Raw genomic sequence first — 15,569 nt, 5'->3', positions numbered from 1 at the left:
AGATAGGCACATGAAACTGGGAAAAGCAGCAGCATACCTAAAAATGGAAGATCAGAGTCGGTAAAAATCAGCCACTGAATTGAGGGGCTTAACATTAGACCTACGTGATGGATAAGATGGTGATAGGTAAGAAAAAGTAAGAGGGTATGGTTGAACTTTTGCTCTGGGCAGAAGCTCAGAGAGTGCAAATGTCCTGGGTCTGGGTCTGGGTTCTGCTTAGATCAGGGTCGTAGTCTGAGGGGGATGGTGAGATAGTGAACAAGGTTCAGAATTCCGAAGAAAGGAATAAAATTCGATGGCAAAGGAGGACTGACTGAAACAGCATTTTCAACTCATATTAATCAGAAAGTCACTAGAAGTTTTGGTACAGGTATATCATGTGCAAGAGCAGATTTTCTTAGGATAAATCTGCCCCTCATACCTTCTTCACTTAATATCACTGAGAAATACAGGTAAGATGTGGTGCTGACTGGATACAGGAGACAATAAAGAGACACTTGTCTATCACCAATGGTTGAACATGTAGGATATGTGTGGATGAAAGATGGTGCCATGGACAGAAATCAGAAATTTGGGTTCTGAGTTGTTTAGAGGGAGGAGATCACATGACTCTCTTTGCTACTTGGTGTTAAGGCAAAATACCAAAATGGCAGCTCAATCGACCAGAAATAATGTTTCCTCGTTTTTTAAAATTGATTTAGCTGTTCTGATACTGAAAAAGCAAGAGCTGATTAAAAAATCCCCATGGAAGCAGGATTGTTATATTGCAAAAGCAAGACCTAGATAACCTAATAAATGTGTACTTTCTGATACTGATGTTGATTACTAATAAAATATTGCCAAGCTGAATCTTGTTGATTCCCTGGTGAAGCTTTCCTAAAAATTCAGCACTGAAAAAGGAAGAGGCTAATCCCAAAAGATATTTGAAATGATCCATTCTAATCAGCACCAGGCATTTTACTTGAACAGTCTATGTTTGTAGTTCATGTTTTTACCCACTTTCTTTGGTGGCGGGAATTTGAAAACTGATGAGAGCCAAAATGCCTTAGCTCAACCTATTTTCTTCCCATTAGTGAGGTAGAAAAAGTTCACAGACATTATTGATATAACTACTTTGCTGAGATTTCTCTTTTCTTAGGAACCAGTGGGGAACACAGGATGGGAAGGTATTTTAAATGTGTAATTAATGAGGGGAAAAAAAGCTTTGGGGAGTAGTGTATATAGTAGGTCTCCTTTTTAATAAAACAAATAAAGCATATATGGTAAGTACCTATGCTGACCAATTCCGTTATCACCAGTCACCTGTGGCTATTGAGCACTTGAAATGTGGCTAATGCAACTGAGGAATTAACTAAGCTAAATTTGATTTAATTTTAATTAATTAAATATTTCAATTAAGTGTTTAATTAAGTATATTTGGAACAGGTCGGGTATATGAATCCACTTTTTCAGCTGTAGATTTTATGAAATCTAAATACAGATTGTTTCTGATGAAAGTAGCATTTTAAATTGAGATGTGCTGCATGTGTAAAATATACATGGATTTTGAAGGTTTGGTACAAAAAGGATGCAAAATATTTCGGTAATGTCTATGTTGACAGTATGTTAAAATCATATTTTGGATTGAGTTAAATAAAATACTATTAAAAATTAATATTCTGTTTCTTTTTATTTTTTAAAGTGTGATCAGTAGAAAATTTTACATCACATATACGGCTTGCATTGTGTTTTATATTTCTATTTGACAATATTGATATACACATTTCATGGTTTGTATGTTTGTACTTGCATTCATAAATATTAAATAGTGAGCATACTGCTTCTGTAACAAAAACAACAAACAAAATATAATTTTATATTTCTAGTGACATACAAAATCATTGTGGTTATGTTTTAAGAGGTCCTTCCAAATGCAGAATGATGGGGACAGAAGATTCACTGAAGAGTTAGGTATGAGTATATTTGTAGAATGTTTTTTTAGGTATGCAGTATGCCTTTGTTTACCTTTAGAAGTGTGACAATTCACACTGTATCGCTCTTTGAGTCACAGACAGTGGTATACTGATAAATATTTAACAACTTTCTCTTTGGAATAAAGAAAAGGGCCATGATTTGTAGCGATTGCCAATTTCTGTGATGTAAACACCTCCACTAGTGCTGATTTTAAGCTACCAAGTCATGAAGCTGGATTCACTAAGTCACAGGATTCACTGAAGTCACTGAATGTGGGTTCATAAGCCAGGAGGAACTGGACCCAGCACACCACCGGCTGGGGAAATGAACGGTGCTATCCAGGTGACGTGTAGGTAACAGGTACAAAGGTTAAGCAATGTGCTGACATTGATACAAGATGTAAGAGTGCTTCTGGGTGAACCCTGTATACTTGATTTCATTTGATGCCATCTGTTGCACTGTCAGCTGGTCACACTTAGTTAATAAGCATTCAGAGATACTTTCCCAGGTCTTTAGAAATTAATATCAGCCTTTACTTCAGATGCCATCCTTATCTTCACTTACAGACAGGGGAAGCTTAGGGGTTAAGAGCATGTGTCCTGGAGTCAGAGAGAGCTAGGTTCAAATCCTGACTTTACCAAATCTCATTTTACTTATCTCTAATATGGGGATGATAACTGTATTACTTTTTTCATAGCAAAATCAGGAGGGCATTAAATGAGACAATTTATTCCAAGCACTTGGTATGCCCTCTGCCTGCATCCCATAAATGCTAGCTATTTATTAGACTCTTTCTGATACTAGTAATAAATAGACTATGTTTTATAATATTTCCATGGTGTAGATTGAGAGTGGGCCCTATATTTGTATATCTTGAAATGGAAGCCTAGGGAGGTGCCAAAGCTATATCAGCAAATGTGATCTTCGGCAGCCAGAATATGTGACTCCCTTCTTCAATTACTTATATCACGTAAGGGTCCAGGGAAAGTTGAAGGCTCATCATAATGTAATGTGTGTATCTCCTCAGATAAGGCAGGGCTGCTGCCCATTTTTGCTCAAGTGTATAGGCAACTACATACCTTCTAACTGGAGGCCCAATTGTGTGGGAAATAATCTAGACGCTGATTTCACCCCTTATCACTATTTCAGCTACTGTAAGAAAACTCTACGCTGTTCTTACTGGGTCCAGATTATTTGTTTTGTGAATCATAGATTTCTAGAGCTGAAAAGTAGGTAGATGAATTCCAATGACAAGAGGGTTGGCTTGACAAAGGTTGGACTCTCCTTGTGACAACAGAGAAGGCAGCTGGGTTACAGGAACGTGGGTCTTTACCTCTTCCTTTCCGGAGGAGGGAGAAAATATGGGGCATTACAGTACTAAGTGCTTGGTGCTGTTCGTATCTTGGTATGCAGGGGTCTTCTGTTGGGAGTGGACCTTTTTCAGTGCATGGAGCATTCTGTTTGAGTTCAGTAAGATCCAGTGACACTTTGCAACAGTGGCAATTCGCCATAGCAACTATTGCTATGGATGGCTGTCAAACTCACCCAGCCCAATTCACTTGGTGCATCCACTGATTCACAATACAGGTGTGACTCTCACATGGAAGAGAAAATCAATTACATAGGTGCTTATTTGAACAATGTGTTCCTTTTTATATCTTACTTTACACCATTGCACCTACCAAGTCTTTTTTTCCAAAACAGATTTTGAAAAAGCAAACCTCTCACTGGATTTCTGATTCCTCTCTCCTTTTCCACAAGACTCTTTTTTAAATATAATGTTTTTTTTTATTACTGTGATAGATTATATAGAACATGGGGAATGTGCCTTAAACAAAGTTGAAGACATTGGAAGTTTCTTTTATACTCCCAGAAGGGAATTAGCTTTGTTTAACCTAATTTAATAAGAAATGATAAGCTGTTGAAGACAATATTTCATAGAACGAAGTCTTCTAATGAATACATGCATTATCTTGATGACATTATAATCTGACAATGATTAGTACAATAACTCATAGTGTGCTAGAATACCCAGATAATATAGAGCAAAAACTGTGAGAAACTTCTTTCCTTTAATCCAGTTCAAAATGATGAAGTTGTTCTTTTAACGTAAACCAGTTGGGAAACCAAGTGTGAGGCAATGTGATCTCCTGGGAAAAGCATTGCTAGAGGAGTCAGCAATCCTGTGCCCTGGTGCCAGCCCAGCACTTCCTGACTTGGTGACTCCAGCAGTCATTTAATCACAGTGGGTTTCAATTCTCTCATCTGCATACCATTCCCTGACTTTGTGATAAGCTAAGTCCCCCCTTGTGTGACGTAATGACAAATGCCATTCACTCGGGACTACTCCTGTCCTGATGCTGCCAGGCTCCTGTCCTTCTCTTCTTTTAGCTGCGAGCAAACTAGAGGGAGTAGCCGTGTCTCACTCTCTATCGTAACCCCAACAATTATCCTTGGGCCTGGCACAGAGTAGATGTCTCCCCAAAAATCTGCCCAATGAAGAAGTGTGCCAGGTGTCTTATTTTATTCAACTTTTACAAAGACCCTGCAAAAGAATTCCTAATTTCAAAAATCAGAAAATGAAAGTTTAGAGGAATTTTGAGAGGTGATTCCCCTAGACAGAATATTTCTGGGTAGGGATTGGCTTCTTTTAAAATGCTACACCAGTCTGAATAAACACCTGTACAGGATACCAACAAAGCAGGAAAAACTACAGAAAAAGAAAAACAGTAAAGTTTACGTTTGAATTATAGACAGGGGCAGACACCGTAGTATTTCCAGTGAGCCGTCAAGGACGGTGATAATTCATCAATGCTGACATAGCAGTTTCTTTGGGAACAGTATTGCTCAAGGGGTATAATATTCATCTCTAGGCCTTTGAGCCTCCAAGCACCTGGTCTACCTTCATGTGCATTCCTTAAGAGCTATGATGTGCGCGCTGTTTCCAAGACACAGGGGCATCCCCCCACCTCCTTTAAGCCTATACACATAAATAGAAAGAAATCTATTTGGCCAGACTGACTGGCTGCCAAATAGATGGCAAGCACGGGGCAGATCAATGTCACGTCTTATCTCCAGGAAGCGTATAATATACCACTGCACTCCTTCAGATATGGAAGGTGGAACAGCTTGGACTTGCACCACGCATCGTTAATAGCTTTAATAGAAAGTGCTCTCCCGAACAGTGCTGTGTCACAGAAAGAGAACGTGCGCCCCAAATGCCAGCCGCATACGTAGTTTTAAATTTTCTAGTAAGCACATTAAAAAAGTAAAGAAATAGGTAAATCAATGTTAGTAATATATCCCACGTGACCCAATAGATCCCGAAGTATTATCATTTCATCATGGAGTAACCTGGAAAAGTATTAGTGAGCGATTGCACACGCTTTTTTCATGTGGAATCTTTGAATCTAGTGTATTTCACACTCACAGCACACCACAACGGGCACTGGCCACATCTCCAGTGCTCAATAGCCACAGGCAGCTAAGTGGCTACTGCACTGGACTGTGCAGCTCCGGACACTGAGAGATTGTGGGCACGCATGTGACCAGCTCCTTGGCTAGTGCAGAATATAATGTATCTGTGCTTATTCTTGCTTCTGAGCAGGCCAAGCTTTTCAGAAGAGACCTTTAAACAGTTATTTTGCAAGGTCTAAGAGCTGCTTCTTAAAGTCCTAGAAAGAAATAGTCTTGAAACCAGAAGCATGGTGTTCCAGACTTCCCCAACTCTCATTTTGTGTATAATTACTGTGTTTCCCTGAAAATAAGACCTAACTGGAAAATAAACCCTGGCATGATTTTTCAGGATGACATCCCCTGAACATAAGCCCTAATGCATCTTTTGGAGCAAACCTTAATATAAGACCCAGTCTTATTTTCGAGGAAACATGGTACTGAGCACTGAACTCTGCATACAATTAAACCATAAACCTTTTGTTTGTGTCAGAGAATACCAGATCTGTCACTGGTTATGAGACTTCAAGTGAATCATTTCTCACTCTTAGCCTCTTTACCTCCAAAATAGGATGTTTAGAGCTTATCAATAGTTCTCAGCATTGGCTGCAAATTAGAACCACTGGGGGAACTTAAAAAAAAAAAAAAATGCCCTGGCTTTGCCATAGAGAAATCAGAATCTCTGGGGTAGGGCCTGAGTAATACTTCAAAATTTTTGTTGTACAATTCTAAAGTGCAGCTAGAATTGAGAATCACCGATTTAGTGCAAACCAAATGTGCTATGATTTTTAAGATTGTGAAAAATAGAGCTCATCTCCCCCAAGGAGACTTCCTCAGCTGAGTGGAGTGAGAGGAAAGAAATACCAGTCTTCCCCATTCAACCAACCAATAGATGTACTTCTTATAATAGAGAACCTTCTGTGCTAAGTGGTTAAAATACTAAATGTGAAGATAAAGAAAATGTCCTATGTAACGGCAAGATAAAAAGAATACATGTAAGTAGACGGAATCAGCCACCCACAGACATGATCACTCAAGTAATGACAAACATGATTTCAAAGTCTGTTCATGAGACTGGCTAGGCAGAATGCTAAAGAGGGTCCCCTTAAGATCGCCATCTGTGGTTATTCAATCAAACACTAACCTAGGTACTGCTCTGAAGGGACTTGGCAGATGAAATTAAGGTTATTAATCAACTGATTTTAAAACAGGGAGATTATCCTGGATTATCCAAGGAGTCTGTGTAATCACATTAGCCTATAAAAGCCGACTAGGAAGTCAGTCGGTGAGATGTGGTAGAAGAAGAAGTCAGAGAGATTAGAAATTCAAGAGGAACTTGACTTGCTGGTGCTTGAGGGGACCATGAAAAAAACATGAGATGTAATGCAGCCAATCCCTAGGAGCAAAATCTGGCTCCTAGCTGACAGCCAGCAAGGAAATCGGGAAAATAGTCCCGCAATGGCAAGGAACTGAATTCCCAACAACCTGAACCAGCTTGAAAGCAAATTAATTCCCAGAGCCTCTGTCATGCAGCCATAATGACACTTTGACGTCAGCCCTGTGAACTTTACACAAGGAATCCAGCTGAGTCCTCCTGTGCCCAGACTTCTCACCTACAGAACTGTGAGATAATAAATGGGTGTTGCTATAAGCCACTTCACTTGTTATGGAAGCAATAGAAAACTAATATAGTTTCTCAAAGTCCATTAGAGAGTCCAAAATTGACTTCCTAAACATCAATCCTGCAGACAACTATCCAGTCACCACTGAAACATGTCTATCAGAAGAGGGGCAGAGTGTAGAAATTTGGAGTCAGAAGGAACTTTAGAGACAATCTAGTCCAATCAATTAATGATGGATGAAGAATGCTGAAAAAAAATAGAGAGTAAATAATTTATGGCTTTGTCTCTTCTAACTACCTCTGACCAGCCACCAGGAACGTCCCAATACAGAAACAGAGCTTAGGGACGCTCTTCCCTGAATTCCTTCAGTTCCCTCTATTCCAACTCTACAGTTGCCAATTACCTTCTGATTCTTGTCTTCTGGGTTTGCGATCTTTCTGGAAAACTAATATAATAACAGCTGAAATGAAAATTGCTTGACAGTGGAAATGAAGAATAAACAAATGTATTGGCATTCTGGTACACGGGCCCATCTTTTGAAATTGGCCCCAGTATAAATCGGGCCCCTAGAGTCTGATTACCTCTGGGTCATTTCATGGGTCATTTATTTTTTGAACACATAAATCTGGGCATGAGATGACCCCAGGGAAAGTGAGAAAGCCAGAGAGAGCCTGTCTAAATCAGTTTGCTGGCCTAGCTTCTCATCCTAACCTCGGGTCTAACTAGGAAATTAAAAAAACAGATGATGTGTCAATGGAAAGGTAAATCAAAGCCAAGGTCAAAATCTATGACAGACGAGGGTGGGGGAAGATAAGGACAAGGAGTATGTATTTATGGAAAAAAAAAAGTGATATGGAAGGGGGAAGGACAGGCTATCTTTGTAACATGGCCTTGTAAATCTAGCATCTTGGCTCAGGAGAGCCTGCTTTCAGTCCTTCCGAATTAAACGTTCAATTCCCAGGATCCTTATGTTTACCACCCTATGAGACCACCACAGCATAACTCAGGAAATTGTAATTCAATGACCTGGCCGTGTTTCTCCTAAATCAGTCGGCTGGAGGCTGGCGGATAAGGGCTGGAATGAGCATGCTGAGCCAAACCCGGAACCACTATTGATTCACAGAGACTCTCCACCTATCAAGAAGTCAAGGAATAGACACTTAAGTGCTTTTTCATTGCCATCTGTTTGAGTGAAATCAGTTATTTCACATCTTGTAGAACAGCAATAAAACATTTACCTTCCCATCAAACGGAAAAATGATTCAAATGAATTTTTCACTTTCAACCACTTGTGATCAAGTGACCAGTTAAAACTGTACTTCCAAATGAGGAAGAAAAGCTACAGGGAATCCTCCAGGGTGGCAGTTTACATAGAGCATCATGTAAATGCTAAAGAACCAGAGGGCAGGAGTCTCAGACCCAAGGATATAACACACCTGGATGCCCATAAGCATCTCAAATAACTCCTGTCCAAACTGAACCCAGCATTTCCACCTGCCCACAACCCCTACCTAATGAACAAACAGCTCCATCTCATATTTCCTGTTTTGCTTAATGAGATTAGGGTTCCCCAAGTTACCTGAATTAGAAACCTTGGTTACTCCATCCCCTCTTATATGTAACTTGTCACCGTAAGGGGGTGATTCTACCTCTCTGGAATAATTCCTCCTTCCCCAGTCCTAGCCCCACAGCCTCTTCTCTTTTCAGGACTTCAAACAGCCTACTTCATGCTCTATCTTCCTTTACTTTCTGGGCTGCTGCCTGACAAAACACAAATCTCTTCACTCTTCAGATGACACTTAAACGTCACCGCCTCCATGAGGTCTGCCACACTCCCCTGAAACTTAATTGTTCACTCCTCTGGGCCTCCACACAGACTTGTTTTAAACCTCTAATATAAAATGTGCACAGAATTGAAGTCATGGAATGATGAAGCCATTTGTGAAATAAATGGGTTCTTAGTGCCTGTGTTGCTATCTGTAAAGTTCTCAGGGCAAGAGACAGACCCAGTTTATCCATGTACCACTCTGTCCGCCTCCCTTCTCCTCCTCCCCAGCCCCAAAATGCCTTGCAGGATTTGACGAGTGAATAGACATGTGCTCTCTCTGTGAGGGTTTGGGGGGCGTGTTGCTGGGTATTAGACAGGCCAGGGGCATTAGACGTCCCGCCACCCCAAGAATATCCACAACATCATCTAGCTATTGTTTCTCATCTTTAGGAGAAGTTTAGTTTCTGTAAAAGAGAGAAGGAAATTTGGGTGTTAGAGGATGAGCCTATGGCTGACCTTTGGGCTGCCAGCACACGACCTGAGGGTGCTTCGTACAGACGCAAGAGAATTTCACAAAGGCAAGGAAAGTCACAGTTAGGTCAAAATCCTGCCTTGGACCCACCTGAATGACTGCCTCTGCCGCATTACCCCTTCGGAAGGTGGCAGAGCTCAGCTTCCTAAAGGTCCCCATCAGTGCCTGACCCTCAGTTCCCTCAGAAGCCCTTTCCAATCTGCTCTGTACTTTTGCAGGAAGGACAAGCACAACGGCAAGAGAAAAAGAGGAAAGACATGTGCAGGTGGCTTTCTGCTTCCCATTTATCACCTGCACAGGACAGAACATGGGATCACCATTTTTTTTTTTCTTTGCAAGTTATTTCCCATGCTTACCAGATTATAATGCTTACAGGACAACTCTTTTAAAGATAAATGGCTTCAATAGTTTCTCTATGAATCAGAATGTCAGGGCTTAGTGGTGATTGGGGCCAGGAGGACCACTGAGGAAACCAGAATCACAATGAAAATATGTGCGCTGGACAGGGCCCTCAGGACCACGTCAGTCTAACGGTCTCAGCTTATAGATAAGGTGAGCGGAGCCCAGAGAGATGAGGCCACGTAAGACCCCACTAGTGGTGAGAGACGAGCTAGGAACCACACCCAGGTCTCCTATCACTGGTCCAATGGGTTTTTCAGGACTCCACGCTGTCTCCAACCGGTCACTCTATTTTCAAGGAGCAGGTCAAGGAGCAAAACCGCCACGCCTCACACGTGGTGTCACACATGTCATTTATCATCAGGCGTTCAGTACAAACAAATCATAACAAATTCGGGTATAAGGCGACCCAGGCTGGTCTGGCTGCCCCAGCCACCTGGCCACTCGTCCACCCTCAACAGGAGCTGAATCGCCCTTGCCACCTTCTTTGAAGTAGACAAAGAGCCCTGGAGTAATCCAGAAAAGGAGTTTACTCGCAACCCCCCCAAGTCTGGACCAAGCTGAGCCTAATTTTCTGAAAATAATCCTGGTTAGAACCTTGCAAAAATCTATTCTCCACCCTGACAACAGTGATTTTCTTAGATCAGCAGCCTCTGCTTCAAACTCTCCAGTAAAAATGATAAACTCTTCAAAAGGTACATCCAGCCCTCTGTGATCTGATCTAGCCTCTTTCTACCTTTCCAGACCATCTTCCAGCAATTCCCCAAAGTTCCCATTTCCTCTGTCACTGGAGGAATCTTCTGAGAAGGTTCCAAGCTTTTCACATCTCTGGCCCCTCTGCCTCTTGTCCTTTTCCTACTTCATCCATCTCTGCTACCCATTCCCCCAAATCTCAGCTCAAGGTCACTCCAACTTCCACGAATTTCTAGCAACAACACCTCCCTCTCCCTACCAGGTGGAGTTAGGTGCCCCTCCTCTCAGCTTCTGTAACAGCCTTGATAAACCTCTTAGCACAGCACTGTAAGATATCCATGGTTTTCTTATTGCGCTCCTGAGGGTCATCTTTGTGTCCCCCACTACCTAACACAGTGCCTAGCACACTCAGTTTTACATAAATTGTTGGAGGAATGAACAGAGACTCTGATGCTATTCTTAAAATAGGTGTTTTGAAGAGGTGGGAGCAAGTCTTTCTATTGCCAGTTCATCTGAATGCTTTTTAATGAGATAGAGTAAGTCGTGTTTCCCATCACGTTGGGTGTGATGGGACAGTTCCAATCAGGCACGCAGTAAGGAGCCCACAGCATCGGAGAAAATCAACAAGGAGCTATTGCTAGAAGTACAGAAAAACAGTCTTATTTCCCTTTTCTTCAAAGCGCTGGCCATCCCTAAGACTTTAGAAAACCTGGAAGAAATGCAAAACAAATATGCAATTGTGGTGTCACTTCTTTACAATAGTCTTCTAAAATATAAACTGACTGTTGAAATGTAAAACATAGACCGGAATTAAAACCCTGAAGTGTTTCCTGAGTGCAAATTATAATCTCTGTCGATTCTCTCAAAATATACCAGCTTCTTAAATGCTCAGAGAACTAGCCTTTCATTCAAAGAACAAACTTTGGAAGCCCAAATTATACTCTAATGGTGATCAGACAAGGAGGAACACAGGCTGGGGCTTTGCCTAATAAGAATATTTTATAAACTCCAGGACAAGAAAAAGATGTTTTGCTGAGCGCATAAAGGAGAAGAGCAGAGAAGTAGAGGAAAGAGAGAGCAAGAAGAAATTAAGCAGAAGAAGGAAGAATGAGGTAGGAGGACAGGAAAACAGTCGGCCTAAGCCATATTGGAGATTTACATCTAAAAAATGCAAAAGCAAGTTTAAAAAAGAGACCTGATTACCAGCCTTTTAATCTAAGTTAACAAGAAGAGAATACTAACCAATAGTCCAGCAGATTTTCCTGAAAGAGACTGGATTTTCATATGGTTTCCTCTGGGCTTTATGGCAAGAACATTTTAAATTTCCTTTTTCATTCAGTCATGTATGCAAGCAGACCACATTACACCAATTTGGTTAAAATCTGGCAGAAAGGGTGGAGTGGAAGGTGGAATATGGTGAAAGTCTCTTGGTCACCGCTTGGCATGTCTTAATCTCTAATTTCTCGGTCTTGCTGCTTTCATATATAAACCTTTGCAAAATCCTCCCCAAATCAATTATATTCTCTCTTTCCCTCCCTCCCTATCCTTCCCTCCCCCCAACAGCACACACACACACACACACACACACACACACACTCCTGGTACCAGAAGAGTAGACGAAAGCACACAGCCCATTGCCTCACAAAACGAAACCCCGACCTTTGCCCAGTGCTGCTCTGGGCTCTGCCAATTGAAGTGAAGGCCAGGCCTAGGCTGGAGCCTCATGAGAGCCGTCACAAGACAGCCAGCCAGACCAGCTAAGAAGAAAGCCAAGCATTAAAATCTGACAAAGACTACAATTTGGACGGGTTAAAGAGAGTGATAGATTTGAAACTAATTTCGTGGCTTCTCTAAGGAATGCAAGAATGAAAGCTCCCAGAGGGCAAAGGTGTCCATTTATTGTGTTCACTGGCATCTGCCTGAAGGACCCCAGGGGGCCAGAGTGCAATACTTCATTTGTTACATGAAGGATAAATGGATGAATTCCAAAACATTAGTGCCCACTGGAAATCCTAACACACTGAACTGTGGATGTTTAACCAGTGGTGCAAAGTAGTTGAGTAGAAAATCGTTAGTACCGCCTACACATTAATTGTAGGATATTTTGGTTGATTGGGCAGGAGGACATAGCACTTAGATAAAGTGGTTTTTGTTTCTTTTTAATTAACTTATTATTTAATTAACTTAAGTAGTTCTTCCTAACAACAACAAAAAAATCACAATTCCACTAAAATGTGCAAAACACTAAACATTTAGTGAATTACGTACACAAGCAACACAAGAAACAAAACAACAGCTTTCTAGCTCTGGAACTTTGCTGTATTTCTTGCAGCTCCTCACGTGGTTAGAACAGTCATGACAATTCCCATGATTGAATGTGGGCAGAGTCGCTGCACACGCAAGTCCATGTGAGATTAATATTCCTGCATGTCCAAACAGTACTGTCCATACTCTCAACACAAGAAGACGGTTCATAATTTATGACCACAAACAGAATTAGCAAGGCCTTTTGCTGGTTAAAAGACTCCCTCTGCCTGGCTGGCTCTCCTGTTTGTATGTGAGAAAGTCTTCTGTGACAAGGTTATACAAACAGAGTAGGGAAGTATAGGACCTTAGGAAAAGGAGCCTGGCCTATTACTGGGTTATATCTTTCCAGGCTTTTGTACCCAGCCCCCCGAAACCAAATTGGACACTGAGCAATGTATTCTGAAATCATGTTAGTGGGACGAATATGAGGCTTTCTGCTTCAAACAGAATTTTATTCATAGACACTGCATATTTATACCAAGATGAACTAAATCAAGAGTAGGAGTACATGATGCTGGTTTGCAAAATGATCATTTTTTTCCCACAGCCAATTCTGATTTTTTTTCCTGATTACAAATGCACAATACCTGCTTATGTAGGAATTTAGTAAATATTAATATAATGTAAATTCTGGATTCCTTTTATGTTACTCTCTTTCTAATAAAATTTCTAAAGAAAGTTGAAAACAGATCCCTTACAAAAAAAAAGCTGTCTCTTTTTTTGCTTGTTTCTGATTTATCTTTTTCCATTTAACATTATTACCGTGTTTCCCCGAAAATAAGACCTAACCAGACCATCAGCTCTAATCCATCTTTTGGAGCACAAATTAATATAAGACCCGGTCTTATTTTACTATAATATAAGACCGGGTCTTATCTAACATAATATAATATAAGACTGGGTCTTATATTAACTTTTGCTCCAAAAGATGCATTATAGCTGATTGTCCGGCTAGATCTTATTTTCAGGGAAACATGGTACCATCTCGTAAGTACCTGCCAATTAGATTGTCCCCTTTCCTAAGAAATGCAGCTTTTAGCAATTCTTTGTTGGTTCAGATGAAATCAATCTAACTTAGCTAAATTAACTGATTGAGAATAAAGTCCTAATACCAACAGCTGGCCAATAGAAAAATACTTGAAATTAAATGTTGGGTGACTCAGGTAGATTCTATCAGCTTGGAGAAATTGCAACTGAGAGGAAAGGCAGTGTGAGGACATCATAAAAGAATCCATGAAGGCCCCATGATGTACTGAGAGATACATGAGAATGGCCGTGCACAGCAACACAGACCTGGGATCATTACAGTAAGTCCCCACTATATGGAGTTATATAAAAACATCCTCTTCCTTGCTGGCTAAAGCTGCATAATGCCTACCCCCAACCACCCCAAAACAACAACTGTGAACATAATGCAATGGTTACATTAGTTAATATTCCATCACATGCCTATTACCAGCCATTCAGTTCTGTGCTTTTCAAGCTTGTTTAAATAAATGGAGTGGTGCTATAGAGTGAATGTTTGTGCCCCCTCCACATTCATACGTTGAAACCTCATCCTCTACATGATGGTATTAGGAGGGAGGGCCTTTGAGAGGTCATTAGGTGATAAATGGGATTAGTGCCCTTGTCAAATGGTCCCAGAGAGCTCCCTTCACCATTCCACCACGTTAGGACACAACAAGAAGACAGGCATCTATGAACGAGGAATTGGGCCCACATCGAACATGGAATCTGCCAGAACCTTCACCTTTGGACTTCCTAGCCTCCAGAACTGAGAAATAAATATCTGTTGTTTATAAGACACTCACACTACGGTATTTCTGTTATAGCGGCCAGAACACCTAAGATGAATGGAATGGAATGAAAAGGAATGGAAAGGAATAGACAGTTTCTTTACAGGAAACTTTTCAATACATGTGTATGACTATTGGTTCACTATGCAGACTCAATATTTTCTTACAGCACTCAAAAAAATTTGTAGGACATTGATACAGACTGTTTCTAGTTTTTCAATCATATAAAACATGGTATAATAAACATCTCTTGGGGCAAGGGGATTTGGCCTGTATTTCCATTTATTGCCTAATGGTTGATTCCCAGAAGTGATGTTGCTACATGAAAGGAGTTTGTGAGATTTTTGTTAGATATTACTCAATTGCTTTCAAATTGTCCTGAGACTCAGACCAGACCAGCAGAGAACTTCAATTTCACTGTACAATTGTCAGCAAAAATTTTCTTTTTCTTTCATCATTGCTAATTCAAAGGATAAAAATGATCTTTCATTGTTTTAATTTACATTTATTTGAGAATTAGTGAGGCTAATTCTTTGAAACATTTAATGTAATTATCTATGTATGTCCTCCCACTTTTTGTTGGGTTTCTTTGTTTGCTGGAGGTCCTACCTTTTTTTCTCATTGCTTTTTCACACACATCTTTTTAAAGCAATCTTCCTCATTATTCTCTAGGGATGAAGGTATAGCAGAAGAGAAAATGGGAGAGAGCATTTTAATCAGCTTGATTTTTATTAGGCTGATATTAGACTACCCTTCGGCTTTTATTCTTCACTTTATTTTGAGATCAGCTGCCCGATAAGGTTAGCCTTAAAAATAACTTTAAAAAATAACCAATGCCAGAAGTGCTGGCCAATGTGGCACTGCAAGTTTGCACTTTGAAGTTTCGCCTCTGTGCCAAATACTGCAATGGTAAGTTTATTATTACTTTTAATTAAGACATTAGTACTGGAAAATCTGCCCTCTATAGCAATTACGAGCCATGGAAGGCAGAGTGAGAAGCTCCAACACATATATGATGGGAGCTCCAGAAGGAGAGGATTTAATTC

General features: G+C 40.5%; 1 protein-coding gene across 1 annotated transcript in view; it reads right to left on the bottom strand.

The window, feature by feature from the left end:
* GHR (growth hormone receptor) overlaps nt 1-15,569 on the bottom strand; it is a 234,507-nt gene that overhangs the window by 133,115 nt on the left and 85,823 nt on the right.

Source organism: Rhinolophus ferrumequinum, chromosome 7 (genome assembly GCF_004115265.2).
Source record: "Rhinolophus ferrumequinum isolate MPI-CBG mRhiFer1 chromosome 7, mRhiFer1_v1.p, whole genome shotgun sequence".
NCBI classification, from domain to species: domain Eukaryota; kingdom Metazoa; phylum Chordata; class Mammalia; order Chiroptera; family Rhinolophidae; genus Rhinolophus; species Rhinolophus ferrumequinum.
This window is presented reverse-complemented; position numbering and strand designations above follow the sequence as displayed.